The sequence below is a fragment of the Triticum aestivum genome, chromosome 7A (genome assembly GCF_018294505.1).
Source record: "Triticum aestivum cultivar Chinese Spring chromosome 7A, IWGSC CS RefSeq v2.1, whole genome shotgun sequence".
Taxonomy (NCBI): domain Eukaryota; kingdom Viridiplantae; phylum Streptophyta; class Magnoliopsida; order Poales; family Poaceae; genus Triticum; species Triticum aestivum.
This window is the reverse complement of record NC_057812.1, coordinates 638,915,545-638,933,323: the sequence shown is the minus strand read 5'-3', so window position 1 is coordinate 638,933,323 and position 17,779 is coordinate 638,915,545. Positions and strand designations below refer to the sequence as shown.

Below are 17,779 nucleotides of genomic sequence, written 5' to 3'. Positions count from 1 at the left end.
CGGCGACGGCTAGGGTTTAGAATCCGGAAACTGATACCATGTTAGAAGGGAGAGAGAGATTTGATGAAATAGTTCGTTGTTGTTTTGCTTGAGCCTCATGAACATATATATAAGAGTACATGATCATTTTGAAATACAAGGCAAGATGAAATAATATCCTACGCTATCCTAACTTTTTAATCACGATACTCAACACACAGCGTTGAGCATGTCGGTGCTTCTAGTGCATGGTTGCTATCCGGAACCATGACGGTTCTTGGTCTTGCTCAACGCTCCGCCCGTTGGTCCTGCGTCCCGTTGGTCGGTGATGGATTTGGTGGCTCGTCATAAAGTTTGGGCATCGGTGGTCTTCGTGTGGTGCGATTGGCCGTGACGGCTATCTGTGATTCGCAGCCGTGGGCTGGTGAGGCGGTGGTAGTAGCTGTGGGCTTGTCAGCGCTCAATGTTTTGGCTTCAGGCTTGTGACCAGCGATGCGGCGACCACATGCATCATTGACTTTTTTTTAGATGCATCAATGCATTGTTGTCGCACCCCTCGCGCATGGATCAGATGCCACTTCAACTCTAGGAAAACCCTAGAACTTCGTCAATTTGGCCGCAATCGATCCAAAAGAAACTGGTCAAATTCAATTTGTGAATCATTGACATCGTTTCTGTGTACGTGATCTGGCTGTTATCGATACCAACTGTTCATCCAACAATTATATATTGTGCGGCAAAGTTCCACTATGGTTGATTATTTTGATAAGTTTGGACTTCTTATATACCGTTTGAGCCCATATTCAGATACAATTCATCCATACTACTTTCTTACTCGTTTCGTGGAGAGATTGTGGGCAGACATACGGGCGGGGTACTCATTCAACGTCCTCACATGCACAGTGATATTAATTGCTTTCGAAGGAGATGGACGATGGCGCCTAAGGCAATCTTCCCCGAGAACACTTACCACGACCGTGTGACACACTAGCCAAGGCGGGTGCACATCTACCATTTCCCCCACTGCCGACACGCCTCGCTGCACCATCAATTACGACGGACCAACGCGTTACCGAGGGCGTGCGGGACGAATCAACCAAACTCAATATACTACGGCACGACCTGTGCACCCGTGTCTATGCTTCAAGAGTGGCGAATGATAGGGGGACAACCATGTTTGCCCTATGTCAGTTGAGCTGCATGTCATGGAGGAGATCTTGGAGTTGTTCGGCATGACATTGTCTTTGACACGCTGCGTCGCCAGACAACGATATGATTGACGCGGTCATGGCGATATCTTGCTCGGCTATCTCTGAGGAAGTTGTGTCCAAGGCTTTCCAGTGTGGATTCAAGGCCGAGAGGTACTGGTGCTGGTTGATTCCGGCAACTCAACTTCCTTCATCAACCGACAGTTGGCCAACTACATCGACAACGTCCAACCACTTCAGAGGACATACATGGTGTGTCTGGTGGTCAGCGGCGAACTCATTTGCTCATCTGTTGTCCCACAATGCATCTGGTGCTCGCAAGGACATGAATTCGCCACCGACATGAAAGTACCCACACTCGACACCTACGACTCAATAGAGGTACGTCTTCTTGAATAAAGTTATTCCGGTTTTTGTGGTGATGCCATGGAGCTATAGAGGTATGTGTCCTTGTGTATCTGATTATTGGGAACACGTGAGTTTACGTGTCATGTTACTTTTGTTAGTTTAATTATTTGTGGGGTTGGAATTTTTCCTCGATGTTATGCTGAAGATTTTATGGTTCAACGACCTACACTTCTAGGGGTTCATCCTCGGCCAAGTACATTAATCGCCGCCGGCTTCCCATCATTTTAGATGGGCGCTCAAGGAGCTTTCAAAAACCTTTGTTGGTAAATTAACTTCATGCAAATGAATGAATGTCAATATTGATGCTCGAGCCCAACTGTAGTATGAAGTCTTGTCAGTTTTTCGTCTTACAAAGATTAATGCTACGAAGAAGATATCTGCAAGATTATTTTTTTGTAATTCTTAGTTGTGGGAGTTAGTAATTTTTTGGATCATGGATCTAAAGCAATGTACCTATAATGATTGTGAGTATTGATATTTCTTTCTACAAGAAACATCACAGCTCCTATTTGGTGTGTAGGTCGCTACTCATCTTTTTCTTTGTCTCTTCTTCTAGTTTTTCTTTATTTTTTTGTTTTTTCCATTTCCTTTTCTCTTTTTTTCCTTTCCCTTTTTATTTTCGTTTTTTGATTTTTCTTTGAATATTTTCTGAATCGTGAATTGTTTTTGGATTTACGGACATTATATTGAACCATGAACATTTTTGACAAATTTGCAAACTTTTTTGAAATCATGAAATTTTTTAAATTTGATACTAGTTTTACAAATTCATGATTTTGTTGAAATTCTGAACATTTTTTGAAACTCGTGAACCTTTTTTGAATCGGCAAGCTTTTTTTAATCTATGAACATTTTCTTAAAATTTATGAACATTTTTTTGTTTTGACAGACATTTTTGAAATGAATAAAAAATTAATCAGCAAAACATTTTCTGAATTGATGAAATATTTGTGAAATTTGTGAATTTTTTTTGAAACTCACAAAATTATGAATATTTTTTGAGTTCATGAACATGTTTAGAATACGCAAACATGTTTTCAAAATATTGAACAACTTTTGATTTCCCTTACGGTTTAAAAAAAATCACGACCATTTTTGAATATGCGAACATTTTTTGAATCCACAAACATTTTATTAGCTCTGAACATTTGTCAAAATCATATACATTTTTCACGAGCTTTTTATGATTTCTCGAACAATTTTTTTCAAAACTCGCAATATTTTTTCAAAAAGCGTGACTAGTGGTTGCTTACTGAATAGGTTAACTTAAATTGTCCCAAACCCAAGGCGACCGTCGGCCTGTCGGACCAAAAAGGGAACACGCCGGAACGAGATAGACAGCTGTGTCTTTGCTGCTCCTGCTGTGGTATACTTTGTCAACTGGATGGACATAAATTTCGAACTATCCCAAGTTGACTTTACTCTCCATGGACGCAAGCATACTACCTAGACTAGCCACAATGGATAGTAACATAGAGTAATAACATGGGCATGTTACTACTCTATGTTACTACCTCTATAGTGAGGAATAACATATGTATGGCAACATGCAACACTTCATTTATTATGCTATAGACTCATCTTGTCTTGATATGTGTGATGTTACTCATACTAGTAGTAACTAATTATGTTACTACATACATCTCTTTCTTCATTTATTGCTTGCCACATCATCTATTTTTATCTAGAAATGTGTGATGTTACTATTTATATTACTCTCACTGTGGGTAGTCTAAAACGACGTTAAGCTAATCAAAAGTTGACCAATCAAACATAGCCTGGCATGTACCCCGAGCCAGACCTACCACCGTTGCGCCTCCAACGGTCGCTACCAGTCGATGCCCACTCGCTTTCACTCCTTCCCTTACTCACGCGATGTCCCCTTCTTGAGAATTCCCTCTGATCCAACTTTCTCTCATTGCTGTGTTCTGCAGATCAAACCCTCTCAACTAGTTCACAATCCGTAAGCACACGATCCTTTGTGTAAGTTTATGATGATAATGAAAATGCAGTCACCAATCTGTCTTGTCATTACTCCACTCTGCTCACCCCGAAACGCTCATCTATCTGCATAACATGACTCATGACCTCGCGGACAATCGCCGACGCGCTCAGCAATGGGGAGTGGGCAAGAAACATTGGGCCAAATCTATCTGCCACGGAGCTGATGCAGTTCTTGGCTTTGTGGCAAAAGATTGAAGACACGCAACTAGTGGAAGGAAAAGATGAACTATTTGGGCATGGGAGAAAGATGGAAACTTCTCGGCTCGATCTGCATAAGCGGCTATGTTCATGGGCCTAGAAGTGTCACCAACGGCCGTGTTCATCTGGAAGTCAAAAGCGCCACTCCAATGTCGCCTTTTCCTTTGACTCGCGATCCAAAATAGATGCTGGACTTCGAATCGTTTGGCCAGAAGAGGCCTACCGCATCAGGACTCCTGTCCCTTCTATGAGCAGCATGAGGAGTCAATACAGCACCCCTTGCTAAGTTGTGTCTTTGCAAGACAAGTCTGACATGAGTTAGAAAGATGACAAAACAGCACGAGTTGAAGCCACTACAAGATGAAACGTTGAGTGCTTGGTGCTTAAGGCGGGATCATGATCCGCGGCACCGGAAAGCCACTCGGGCAAAGTGTCTCCTTGTCATATGGACGATTTGGAAGCATCACAATGACATCATTTTCAATGGGGCGCCACTTTCTCTGCCAAGGGTCAAGGAACAACTTCGTGAAAAAGGAAAGCTCTGGGCAAAGGCCGGCATGTTCAAGAATGAAGACAGAGGGTTTGAGGAGTTAGGTAGCGGGTGGACAGGTCGCAAGTAATCCTATACAATGTATGGTGAAGTGGGTGTGTAAATATTATAAACCAAGTGGATATTTTGGGAGTCTCTCTTCCCTCATTCTATAAATGTATAATATGCACTCTCGTGCGTATTCAAGAAAGAAAAAAACATGACTCATGACACGTGTGTGAAGCTAGTAGTGCCAACGAATCTATCTGCACAACATACGCAGAGAGTTTGTAGGAACAAGTTAACACACCTTCTTTGCAAACCCATTGCTTCATCCCAAATCTATACTAGGTATATTTTATTACTATATAATGTACCAGTTTTTTTTTAAAAATCCTAAGTCTAATATGCAATTTCAGCCGTTGATGACATCAATCCTATGGTCCAAGGTGAAGGGATTCGCCTCTACAGTATTCACTGTGCAACTGCACTTTCATTCTATAGAAATCTAGACCCCTCCTCTTGAATTGTTTATTCTAGGACGTGGTGCTTCACAACCTCAACAGTGTGCAGCTGCTACAAACTTTGTGCGAGGGTGGTCGGACGGAGAGTAGCGGAGGATGGTGTGTGTGGCGAGGCTTTCCACGTGTGCCCAAGGCAACACTGGATTTATGTGGCCCGTTTGTGTGGAATATACTAGCATATTTGTAGAGAATTAGTAGAGTTGGTAGTACATTAGTTAAGTCACCTTGTGATTAAAGTATAGCACAGTACAACTATTTGAGACTCACAAAGATTATTTTTAGGGAACTCAAAAATAGTTTAGTGTGTACGTTTTCTTGCAAGTTTTGCAACCATAAAATAATTACTCCAAAACAAATGTGACTATAAGATAATTCCCGTTTACGCTATGCATCACTAAGCATAATTTTATCACGTTGCGTCAGAACCACCCGCTGTAGAAGTGATAGGTAAAATTAGGATAACTGTGAGAACAATCTTTTGTTTTGGGAAACTATCTAAATCAACCGACTGATTGCACCCCGCACATCAGCCGCCTCGTTTGTTGGCCACGTGTCCCTGTGCCTCGTGCCCTCGTGCCCTGGTTCACCCATATCCTATCCGGAAGCCCTCCATTCCTTCGCAAACCTCATCCTCTCCTCTGCTCCTCAGATCGATACGTGCAGCTTCACATCCGCACCATCTCGCCGGAAAGCCTCCCCGCGTCGTGCTGCTTTTCCTCGCGCTCTTGCTCTCACATGTGTGTTTACGTCGATGCAGCGTTGCTGCTTGGCGGCGCCATGCAGCTGCAGGCCGACGAGTGACGCTGGTGCAGGCTGGTCGTCAGGGGGCGGGTGCTGCAAGTCGGCGTTGACTACCGGTTGCCGGTTGCCGCACCACAGCAAGTAGAACGAGCGACGCTGCTGCTGAAGGGGTCACCGTGCTGTAAGCCGGTGCCGGCTGGCCGTGGATCTCGCCGGGCGGCGGAGCTTCGGTGGCGTTGACTCCGACGCACCGCTGCATTGCAACTCCGACGGGCGCAGCTCCGGCGGTGTCGACTCCGACGCACTGCTGCATTGCAACCCGGATGGCTGCAGCTTCGGCGGCGTCGACTCCGACGGTCGCTGCATCGCAGCTCCGGCGGTGTCGTGGCCGCTGCATTGCAACTCCGGCGGCCGCTGCATCATAGCTCTGGGGCGTCGACTTCGACGGCCGCTGCATCGCAGCTCCGGCACTGTCGACTCCGGCGGCCGCTGCATCATAGCTCTGGGGCGTCGACTTCGACGGCCGCTGCATCGCAGCTCCAGCACTGTCGTCTCCGACGGCCACTGCATCGCAGCTCCGGCGGCGTCGTGGCCACTGCATCGCAGCTCTGGCGGCATCAACGGCCGCTGCACCGCAGCTCCGGCGGCGTCGACTCCGACGACGGCGTCGCAGCCACTACCGTTGTGCTAGTTGGTGTGCTTGGAGCGCGAGTGGGCGTTGCATGGGTTTTTTCTCTGTTGGAGCGAAGAGAGTGGGTTGAGGGGAAGTACGTTCGCGGGACAGCAAGCAACCGGCTACGGTGTACACGATCGGACGGTTATCAAGGCGGCTTATAACTGCGAACTATCAGCCGACTTACGCCTAGCACCCGCCTTTGTTTTCGCAGGTAACTGCCACAACAACTTTTTATGCAAACAAAATAGAATACTAGTTGATTTGTTAGACTTTTCTATAGCCATGTGATTGTTTCTTTCTTTTGGAAAAGTTGTATTCATAAATTGAACATTGCTGTGCACGTACACATGTACTATACAGATTGAGTTTCAAAGCAATGAAAGATATAATAAAAAATTAGCTTGATTCTGTAAGATATAATAAATTTTTAACTTGATTTGGTTGGGGTGCACCGGGCCAGGGCAGCAGTGCAACGCCCAAGCAACACGTGTGGACCCCAGCAGTAAGCTACTATGATGGACCCACCTTTATAAAAAATAAATTTAATATCATTGTGAGGATGTACCCCACATATCAGATATTAAACTGATAACAATAGATACTACACTTGATCTTAGCGAAAAGACCGAGAAAGATATGAGTTGAACTGCTGCCATGCCCCTTTGTTTGTACCCTCCTCGCCTGGTCGTCCCCTCCTTGCCAAGTGAGGTGTTACTAAACGAGTTGTTCGCCCCTCGCGCCTGTGGTGCGTAATGCGGATGGTGCTATGCCATCGAGCGAGCCAGCCCCTTGCGTGGGCCTAAACAAAGGAGGCCTTTTTGCCGAGGCCTGTATTACCGGCCTGATCAGCGCCTGGTCGAGGCCCGCTCCTCTTGTCTCAAAAAAGGAAATCCAAGTGGTGCTCTGCTTCCTCTGCCTCGCCATGTCGTTCCCCGGCGCGGTGCTGGCGTCGCCGGTGACGGTGAGGAAGCAATGGCAGGCCGGGTCAACCAGGAGTACGTGCTAGCGCTGCAATGGCCGGGCACCATTTGCCGCCAGACCAACCACTGCTGCCGATCGGTGCCCATTCACTTCCCTTCCTCCCTTACTCACACATTCTCCCCTCATAGAGAATTTCCTCTCTTCCGGCTTTCTCCCTTTGTGTGAGTTCTGCAGATCGGACCCTCTCAACTGGTTCACAACCCGTAAGCACATGATCCTTCGTGTAATTTTGTGATGATAATGAAATCGTAGCCACGAATATGTCTTACCATTGCTCCACTCTGCTTGTCCTGAAACACTTTCAATCTCTCGAGTTATGTTTCGAGTTCAGAACCAAATCACATGAAGATACTCACAAGAAAAAATGGTTGCATGTTTGATACCGGGAATTTATATAGCATGCAATTGCTTTTCTGTTGTTGGCGACCGACAGATGGGCTTTGGTGGCAGCAACTACGCCCTACGATGGACCAAAGGTGCTACAAGGCTACCACAAAGCTAGTAGTGCAGACCGTGCCAATGCCAATGAATCTGTTTGCACAACATACATCATGCTGAGATAAACAATTGGTTCGCCTGACAAACAAATCTAGTTTCAAAATCAGTTGAAGACGATAAAAATTTGAACTTGATTTGATTGTGGTGCGTCAGGCTAAGGCAGTAGTGCAACACCCAGGCGACGCATGTGGACCCCAATAACAAGCTACTGTGATGGGCTCACCCTCATAAAAAATAAATTTAATATCGTTATGGGCACATGGCCCACATATCAAATATTAAACTGATAAGAACAGATACTACACTTGATCTTAGTCAAAAGGCCGAGAAAGGTATGAGTTGAATTGCTGCTCTGCCCCTCTATTTCTATCCTCCTCGCCCTCCCGTCCCCTCATCGCTGAGCGAGGTGAACTAAACGAGCTGCTCGTCCCTCGCACCTGCGGTGCCGAGTGTGGACGGTGCAGGAAGACTGAGCCAGCCTCCTGCGTGGGCCTAAACAAAGGAGGGCTTTCTGCCAAGGCATGTGTGTTACCGGCCTGATTAGCGCCTGGCCGAGGCCCGCTCCTTTTGCTGTTCCCATCCAATCCAAGTGTGTACTACCGCTCGCGGAAAAGACACCTCGAGCAAGAGATCGATGGATGATGATGCTTCAGGATCGGGCACGACCGCTTCCGATCTGGAGGCAATGATGGAAGAACTTGGCTTGAAGGAAGGCGATCTTGAGGATGTCGTGATCGAAGATGAGGAGCTTCCGGCGGAGGCAACAAGCTTGATGGCCATTGCTAGGGTTCACACAGAGAAAACATACAGCCAGTACTGGTTCTATAGGAACATGAGAGCTGCTTGGGACTTGGCAAAGGAGGTAAAGATCAGGCCGCTTGAGGAAAACTTGTACACTATGCAATTTGGGTGTTTGGGTGACTGGGAACGGGTGATGGAGGACAAACCATGGACCTTGAAAGGAAAAATTGTAGTTCTAGCTCATTACGATGGATTCACAAAGCCATCGTCAATCGAGCTTAATAATATCGATATCTGGATACAGATCCACGATCTTCCGGATGGCTTCTACCCCAAGATCAAAGCACTGTCAGCTACGGTAGGAGAATTCATCTTTGTTGAACCAAAATCCCAGGACTTCAAAGGGAATTTCGCCAAGGTTCGAGTAAGGATTGATGTGACAAAACCTCTCAAGAATGCAGTCTCACTTGTGATCAAGAAGAAAGACGTCCTCCAGAGAGTAATATTCAAAGTTAAATACGAATGGCTGCCAGATTGGTGCCCGTGTGTGGATATCTCGAACATCTGTTTAAAGAGTGTGGCGATGGGGTTCACCCACCGAGGGCATTGGTTTTCAAGGATCTCAGAGCATCATGGTTCAGAGGACCAGGAAGAGGCCTAGGGGAGGGAAGAGGACAAGATGATAGTAATGTCGGGAGAGGAGGCCGTTCTGGTAGAGGACATGGTAGGGGCTCTTCTCAGGCGAATTCTGTTGAAGATGACAACGAGGAAGACACAGCCAACCCTGCTTCTGATGTGTCCATGAGTGATGCAGACAATAATAGGAAGAGAGGGGTTATTGCAAGTGACCCCAATTCATCCTTGACATTGGCGCATGCTAGCAGTAATGCAGACAACCCGTTGTTGCTTCCTCCCCCACAGATACTGCCAAGCCCTTCTTCAGTACAAGAGCCGAAGAGAACCAAGCAAAACTCGAGCACAACTGACAAGAACAGTGGGAAGAACACAGTGGTGACCAAAAATCTTGATGCGCGTTTGGCGGGCTCCCATGGGGGGTCACGCCTAGCACAATGAGTCTCATGTGCTGGAACTATCGCGAGATTGGCAAACCTGCGACAGTTAAAGAGCTTCGTGAATTAGCGAAGCAGTTTGCCCCCTCTGTACTTTGTATCCTTGAAACCCAAATAGAGGGAACTAGAGTCGAAAATATGGATGGTTATTTAGGTTATGATAAGAGTTTTGCTGTTAGTAGTTCTAGAAGAAGTGGTGGACTAGGAATTTTTTGGAATGAAGAAATAAAGCTTGATGTTATTGGGTACTCTAAGTATCACATTGATGCAGTCATTAACGATCTTATGGATGTTAAAACAAGGGTTACATTCGTCTATGGAGAAGCCCAAGTGAGCGAAAGATACAAGACCTGGGACATGCTCAGGGGAATTGTCGGCTCTAACAATATACCCTGGCTAGTCTTAGGTGACTTTAACGAGGTGCTCCATGCACATGAACATGATGGAGTTGGAAATAGAAGTCAGGAACAAATGGATGCTTTTAGGGATGCTCTGGATACGTGTGGTCTATTTGATATAGGTTACACTGGAACAGACTGGACCTTTGAACGGAAGGTGGCAGGTGGGTCGTTTAGCAAGGTGAGACTGGATAGAGGCGTGGTGAACCCAGCCTGGTCCATCGCTTTCCCCACAGCCACGCTTGAGCACAAGCTAGCAGCAACAAGCGATCACGTTCCACTTCACGTGCAGTACGTGCATGGGGCTGCATGCGAATGGGGCCCGCGCTCCTTTAAATACGAGTTGGCATGGGAAAGGGACCCCGACTTGGCGCCGCTGGTGCAATCCGCTTGGGCAGTTGGAGCGGGAGATTTTGTGAGTTCCATAAGCGACAAACTCCGGTCGCTTTCATCTGGTTTGGCCAGATGGGACAGAACACATTTTGGCAATGTACGGCGCGAGATCCAACAGCTCCAGTGACAACTACAGGAGTTATGGGAGATCCCAGGCAGATCGAGTCCTAGTCATGTGGAATTGAAAATAGTTGAGAGATTAACTGAATTATTTCACAGAGAGGAAATCCTTTGGTGACAGCGTGCACGTATTTAATGGCTAACGCATGGGGATAAGAACACATACTTTTTTCATTTACGGGCGAGTAGACGGAGGAGGAAAAATCAGATAAAATCCCTTTTAAAAGAGGATGGTGTTGCAACAGAAAATGTTCTTGAGATGGAGAGCTTGACCACATCCTTTTATCAGCAGTTGTACACATCGGAAGGAGTCCAAGATATGGCGCAGGTCTTGGACACAGTACCAACCGAAGTTACGCAAAACATGAATGACATGTTAAATGCTCCGTATAGCCATAAATAAGTGAAGACTGCCTTGTTTCAAATGTTCCCGACAAAGGCACCCGGGCCAGATGGCTTTCCGGCTCATTTTTTTAGCACCATTGGGAAACATGTGGAGATGATGTAACCAAGGTGGTTCTGAAAATTGTGGAGGGCACTGAGTCAGCAGAATGCATCAATGAGACTATTTTGGTCCTCATACCCAAGGTGAAAAATCCTACACACTTGTCTCAATTCCGCCCAATTAGCTTGTGCAACGTTCTATACAAAATTGCTTCGAAGGTGATTTCTAACAGATTGAAAATAGTCCTACCTAATATCATATCAGAAGAACAGTCTGCTTTTGTGCCAGGGAGAATGATCACAGACAACATTATTACAGCCTATGAGTGCTTGCATTTTATGAAGCGCAACAAGGCTAAGAAGAACCAATCTTGCGCCCTCAAGCTTGACATGATGAAAGCGTATGATAGGGTGGAATGGTCTTATCTGAGGGCAGTTATGTTGAAGCTGGGTTTCAATGCTCGTTGGGTTGATATAGTGATGAGCCTTGTAACCATGGTCAAATTCTCAATGATGTTCAACGGCAAGAAACTACAACAATTTGAACCATCTAGAGGAATCAGACAAGGGGATCCAATTTCTCCGTACTTATTCTTGATAGAAGCAGAGGGCCTTTCGTGCCTCCTCAAATCAAAAAGTGAGTCATCAAATCTAAATGGTTTACAGGTGGCACCTATGGCGCCTCCGGTGAACCATCTCCTATTCACAGATGACAGCCTGTTGTTCTTCAAGGCAAATAGCACGGAGGCAAATGAGGTGTACCATGTTTTGAATACCTACTGTCACACAACCGGACAACGTATTAACTATGACAAGTCATCTATCTATTTCAGCAAAGGAGTGCCAGACTCGATCAGACAGGAGATAAAGGATACTTTACATGTGCCAAATGAAACCCTTAATGAGAAGTACTTAGGAATGCCGTCTGACATTGGCAGTTCGAAGAATGGTGCTTTCAAGTATCTAATAGATCGGCTTTGGAGTAAGGTGCAAGGTTGGATAGAGCACACAATGTCCACGGCAGGAAAGGAGGTTATGGTAAAATCTGTGGCACAAGCGGTACCGGTGTTTTCAATGTCATGTTTCAAGCTCCCGAGGGGACTATGTGAACATCTAAACATGCTTATTAGAAAATTTTGGTGGGGGAGTAAAGAGGGCAAACGAAAGCCTCATTGGGTATCCTAGGAGACCATGACTCAACCCAAGGGCATGGGGGGTCTAGGATTCAAGGATTTTGAACTTTTCAACCTTGCCATGCTCGCCAGGCAAGCATGGCAACTGCTTCAACACCCTGATACTTTATGTGCCCGAGTTCTCAAGAGTATATACCACCCAGCGACTAACATCCTTGAAGCGGAACTAGGAAGGTACCCGAGCCAAGTTTGGCGAGCTATGATCGAGGGAAGGGATACTTTAAAGCAAGGTCTTGTCAAACGGATTGGCAACGGTGCAACCATGCACATCTGGGAGCAGAATTGGCTTCCTCGTGCGGAGTTCCTTCGGCCCCTTGGTTGTCGTGTTCAGAATCCACCCACAATGGTATCTGAGCTGATCGTTACTGCCACGGCGTCATGGGATAGAGATCTAGTTCAGGCAATTTTTTTGCATATGGATGCAGAGATCATCCTTGGCATTCCACTCTGCACGCGCAACTTACCTAACTTCTGGTCATGGCATCACGAAAAGCATGGATCCTTCACGGTAAAGTCACCTTACAAAATGCTTGTGGCGACAAAACAGAGAAGAGAGGCGTGGTTAGATGGAGAAGCTGGCCCATCACACACAAGGGCAGAAGAGGGGACGTGGAAGTATCTATGGAAAACAACAGTCCCTGGTAAGATCCGTATGTTCCTTTGGAGCTTGTCGATACATTCGCTACCAACAAATGATGTGTGAGCACATCATCATATGGCCGACTCAAGCACATGCGGATTATGCGGAGTTCAGGATTCGTGGCGGCCTCTCTCTTGGAATGTACATCTTCAAGAAGTGTTTGGGCGCTCGCGGATGAGGAGATTACACATAAAATCACATCGAATACCGAACCAAAGGCAAAAAACTGGCTCTTTACAGTTATGGGATTGTTGACACATGACCAATTTATCACTATGGCAGTAACTCTTTGGTCCATTTGGCATGCCCAAAGGAAAGCTATCTATGAAGCAATATTTCAGAGCCCTCAAGCAACCCACTGCTTCATCGAATGGTACATGCAAGACCTGGCGATCATAAACAAGCCAGTGCAGAACCAAAACAAGAACGGATCAGCGCCACAGCCAGGCCATGCAAAACCAAAAAAGCCACCTCTTGGTAATCACAAGATCCATGTTGATGGGGGCGTCCGTGTAAGGAGGGGTGGTTCAGCGGTGTGTTGGGGAACGCAATAATTTCAAAAATTTCCTACGCACACGCAAGATCATGGTGATGCATAGCAATGAGAGGGGAGATATTGTCCACGTACCCTCGTAGACCGAAAGCGGAAGCGTTAGCACAACGCGGTTGATGTAGTCGTACGTCTTCACGGCCCGACCGATCAAGCACCGAAACCACGACACCTCCGAGTTCTAGCACATGTTCAGCTCGATGACAATCCCCGGACTTCGATCCAGCAAAGTGTCGAGGAAGAGTTCCGTCAGCACGACGGTGTGGTGACGATCTTGATGTTCTACCATCGCAGGGCTTCGCCTAAGCACCGCTACAATATTATCGAGGATTATGCTGGAAGGGGGCACCGCACACGGCTAAGAGATCAATGATCAATTGTTGTGTCTATGGGGTGCCCCCTGGCCACGTATATAAAGGAGTGGAGGAGGGGGGAGAGAGCCGGCCCCTATGGCGCGCCCTGGAGGAGTCCTACTCCCACCGGGAGTAGGATTCCCCCCTTTCCAAGTAGTAGGAGTAGGAGTCAAGGCAAGGGAAGAGGGAAGAGAAGGAAGGAGGGGGCGCAGCCCCTCCACCTAGTCCAATTCGGACTAGGCCTTGGGGGGGGGGCGCCCAACTTCTCCTCTCTCTTGCCCCTAAAGCCCAATAAGGCCCATATACTCCGTGGCGAATTCCCGTAACTCTCCGTTACTCCGAAAAATACCCGAATCACTCGGAACCTTTCCGATGTCCGAATATAGTCATCCAATATATCGATGTTTACATCTCGACCATTTCGAGACTCCTCATCATGTCCCCGATCTCATACGGGACTCCGGACTCCTTCGGTACATCAAAACTCATAAACTCATAAACTCATAATATAACTGTCATCGAAACCTTAAGCGTGCGGACCCTACGGGTTCGAGAACAATGTAGACATGACCGAGACACGTCTCCGGTCAATAACCGATAGCGGAACCTGGATGCTCATATTGGCTCCCACATATTCTACGAAGATCTTTATCGATCAGACCGCATAACAACATACGTTGTTCCCTTTGTCATCGGTATGTTACTTGCTCGAGATTCGATCATCGGTATCTCAATACCTAGTTCAATCTCGTTACCGGCAAGTCTCTTTACTCATTCCGTAACACATCATCCCGCAACTAACTCATTAGTTGCAATGCTTGCAAGGCTTATAGTGATGTGCATTACCGAGTGGGCCCAGAGATACCTCTCCGACAATCGGAGTGACAAATCCTAATCTCGAAATACGCCAACCCAACAAGTACCTTCGGAGACACCTGTAGAGCACCTTTATAATCACCCAGTTACGTTGTGATGTTTGGTAGCACACAAAGTGTTCCTCCGGTAAACGGGAGTTGCATAATCTCATAGTCATAGGAACATGTATAAGTCATGAAGAAAGCAATAGCAACAAACTAAACGATCAAGTGCTATGCTAACGGAATGGGTCAAGTCAATCACATCATTCTCCTAATGATGTGATCCCGTTAATCAAATGACAACTCATGTCTATGGTTAGGAAACATAACCATCTTTGATCAACGAGCTAGTCAAGTAGAGGCATACTAGTGACATGCTGTTTGTCTATGTATTCACACATGTATTATGTTTCCGGTTAATACAATTCTAGCATGAATAATAAACATTTATCATGATATAAGGAAATAAATAATAACTTTATTATTGCCTCTAGGGCATATTTCCTTCAGTCTCCCACTTGCACTAGAGTCAATAATCTAGTTCACATCGCCATGTGATTTAACATCAGTAGTTCACATCACCATGTGATTAACACCCATAGTTCACATCATCATGTGACCAACACCCAAAGGGTTTACTAGAGTCAATAATCTAGTTCACATCGCTATGTGATCAATACCCAAAGAGTACTAAGGTGTGATCATGTTTTGCTTGTGAGGGAAGTTTAGTCAACGGGTCTGCTACATTCAGATCCGTATGTATTTTGAAAATTTCTATGTCAATAATGCTCTGCACGGAGCTACTCTAGCTAATTGCTCCCACTTTAAATATGTATCCAGATTGAGACTTTGAGTCATCTGGATTAGTGTCAAAACTTGCATCGATGTAACCCTTTACGACGAACCTTTTGTCACCTCCATAATCGAGAAACATATCCTTATTCCACTAAGGATAATTTTGACCAATGTCTAGTGATCTACTCCTAGATCACTTATTGTACTCCCTTGCCAAACTCAGGGCAGGGTATACAATAGGTCTGGTACATAGCATGGCATACTTTATAGAACCTATGGCTAAGGCATAGGGAATGACTTTCATTCTCTCTCTATCTTCTGCCGTGGTCGGGTTTTGAGTCTTACTCAACTTCACACCTTGTAACACAGGCAAGAACTCCTTCTTTGACTGTTCCATTTTGAACTACTTCAAAATCTTGTCAAGGTATGTACTCATTGAAAAACTTATCAAGCATATTGATCTATCTCTATAGATCTTGATGCTCAATATGTAAGCAGCTTCACCGAGGTCTTTCTTTGAAAAACTCCTTTCAAACATTCCTTTATGCTTTGCAGAATAATTCTACATTATCTCCGATCAACAATATGTCATTCACATATACTTATCAGAAATGTTGTAGTGCTCCCACTCACTTTCTTGTAAATACAAGCTTCATCGCAAGTCTGTATAAAACTATATGCTTTGATCAACTTATCAAAGCATATATTCCAACTCCGAGATGCTTGCACTAGTCCATAGATGGATCGCTGGAGTTTGCATATTTTGTTAGTACCTTTAGGATTGACAAAACCTTCTGGTTGCATCATATACAACTCTTCTTTAATAAATCCATTAAGGAATGCAGTTTTGTTTATCCAGTTACCAGATTTCATAAAATGCGGCAATTGCTAACATGATTCGAACAGACTTAAGCATAGATATGAGTGAGAAACTCTCATCGTAGTCAACACCTTGAACTTGTCGAAAACCTTTTTACGACAATTCTAGCTTTGTAGATAGTAACACTACTATCAGCGTCTGTCTTCCTCTTGAAGATCCATTTAATCTCAATGGCTCGCCGATCAATGGGCAAGTCAATTAAAGTCCATACTTTGTTCTCATACATGGATCTCATCTCAGATTTCATGGCCTCAAGCCATTTCGCGGAATCTGGGCTCATCATCGCTCCCTCATAGTTCGTAGGCTCGTCATGGTCAAGTAACATGACCTCCAGAACAGGATTACCGTACCACTCTGGTGTGGATCTCACTCTGGTTTACCTATGAGGTTCGGTAGCAACTTGATATGAAGTGACATGATCATCATCATTAGCTTCCTCACTAATTGGTGTAGTAGTCACAGAAACATATTTCTGTGATGAACTACTTTCCAATAAGGGAGCAGGTACAGTTACCTCATCAAGTTCTACTATCCTCCCACTCACTTCTTTCGAGAGAAACTACTTCTCTAGAAAGGATCCATTCTCAGCAACGAATATCTTTCCTTCGGATCTGTGATAGAAGGTGTACCCAACATTTTCTTTTGGGTATCCTATGAAGACGCACTTCTCCGATTTGGGTTTGAGCTTATCAGGTTGAAACTTTTTTACATAAGCATTGCAACCTCAAACTTTAAGAAACGACAGCTTAGGTTTCTTGCCAAACCATAGTTCATACCGTGTCATCTCAACAGATTTAGATGGTGCCCTATTTAACATGAATGCAGCTGTCTCTAATGCATAACCCCAAAACGATAGTGGTAGATCGGTAAGAGACATCATAGATCATACCATATCTAATAAAGTACAATTATGACGTTCGGACACACCATTACACTGTGGTGTTCCAGGTGGCGTGAGTAGTGAAACTATTTCACATTGTTTTTAACTGAAGGCCAAACTCGTAACTCAAATATTTTACTTTTACGATCATATCGTAGAAACTTTTATTTTTGTTACGATGATTCTCCACTTCACTCTAAAATTCTTTGAACTTTTCAAATGTTTCAGACTTGTGTTTCATTAAGTAGATATACTCATATCTGCTCAAATCATCTGTGAAGATCAGAAAATAATGATACCTGCCGCGAGCCTCAATATTCACTGGACCACATACATCAGTATGTATGATTTCCAACAAATCTGTTGCTCGCTCCATTGTTCCGGAGAACAGAGTCTTAGTCATCTTGCCCATGAGGCATGGTTCGCAAGCATCAACTGATTCATAATCAAGTGATTCCAAAAGCCCATCAGCATGGAGTTTCTTCATGCGCTTTACACCAATATGACCTAAATGGCAGTGCCACAAGTAAGTTGCACTATCATGATTAACTTTGCATCTTTTGGTTTCAATATTATGAATATGTGTATCACTACGATCGAGATACAACGAACCATTTTCATTGGGTGTGTAACCATATAAGGTTTTATTCATGTAAACAGAACAACAATTTATTCTCTTACTTAAATGAATAACCGTATTGCAATAAACATGATCAAAT

General features: G+C 45.0%; 2 non-coding genes across 2 annotated transcripts; both read right to left on the bottom strand.

The window, feature by feature from the left end:
- Positions 1-6,708: 6,708 nt before the first annotated feature.
- LOC123155073 (U2 spliceosomal RNA) lies at positions 6,709-6,905 on the bottom strand. The gene has a single exon (XR_006477204.1). It is a non-coding gene; the product is annotated as a U2 spliceosomal RNA (small nuclear RNA).
- A 980-nt stretch (positions 6,906-7,885) lies between these two features.
- Positions 7,886-8,082, bottom strand: LOC123155068 (U2 spliceosomal RNA). Its single transcript, XR_006477198.1, has one exon. It is a non-coding gene; the product is annotated as a U2 spliceosomal RNA (small nuclear RNA).
- Positions 8,083-17,779: the final 9,697 nt, after the last annotated feature.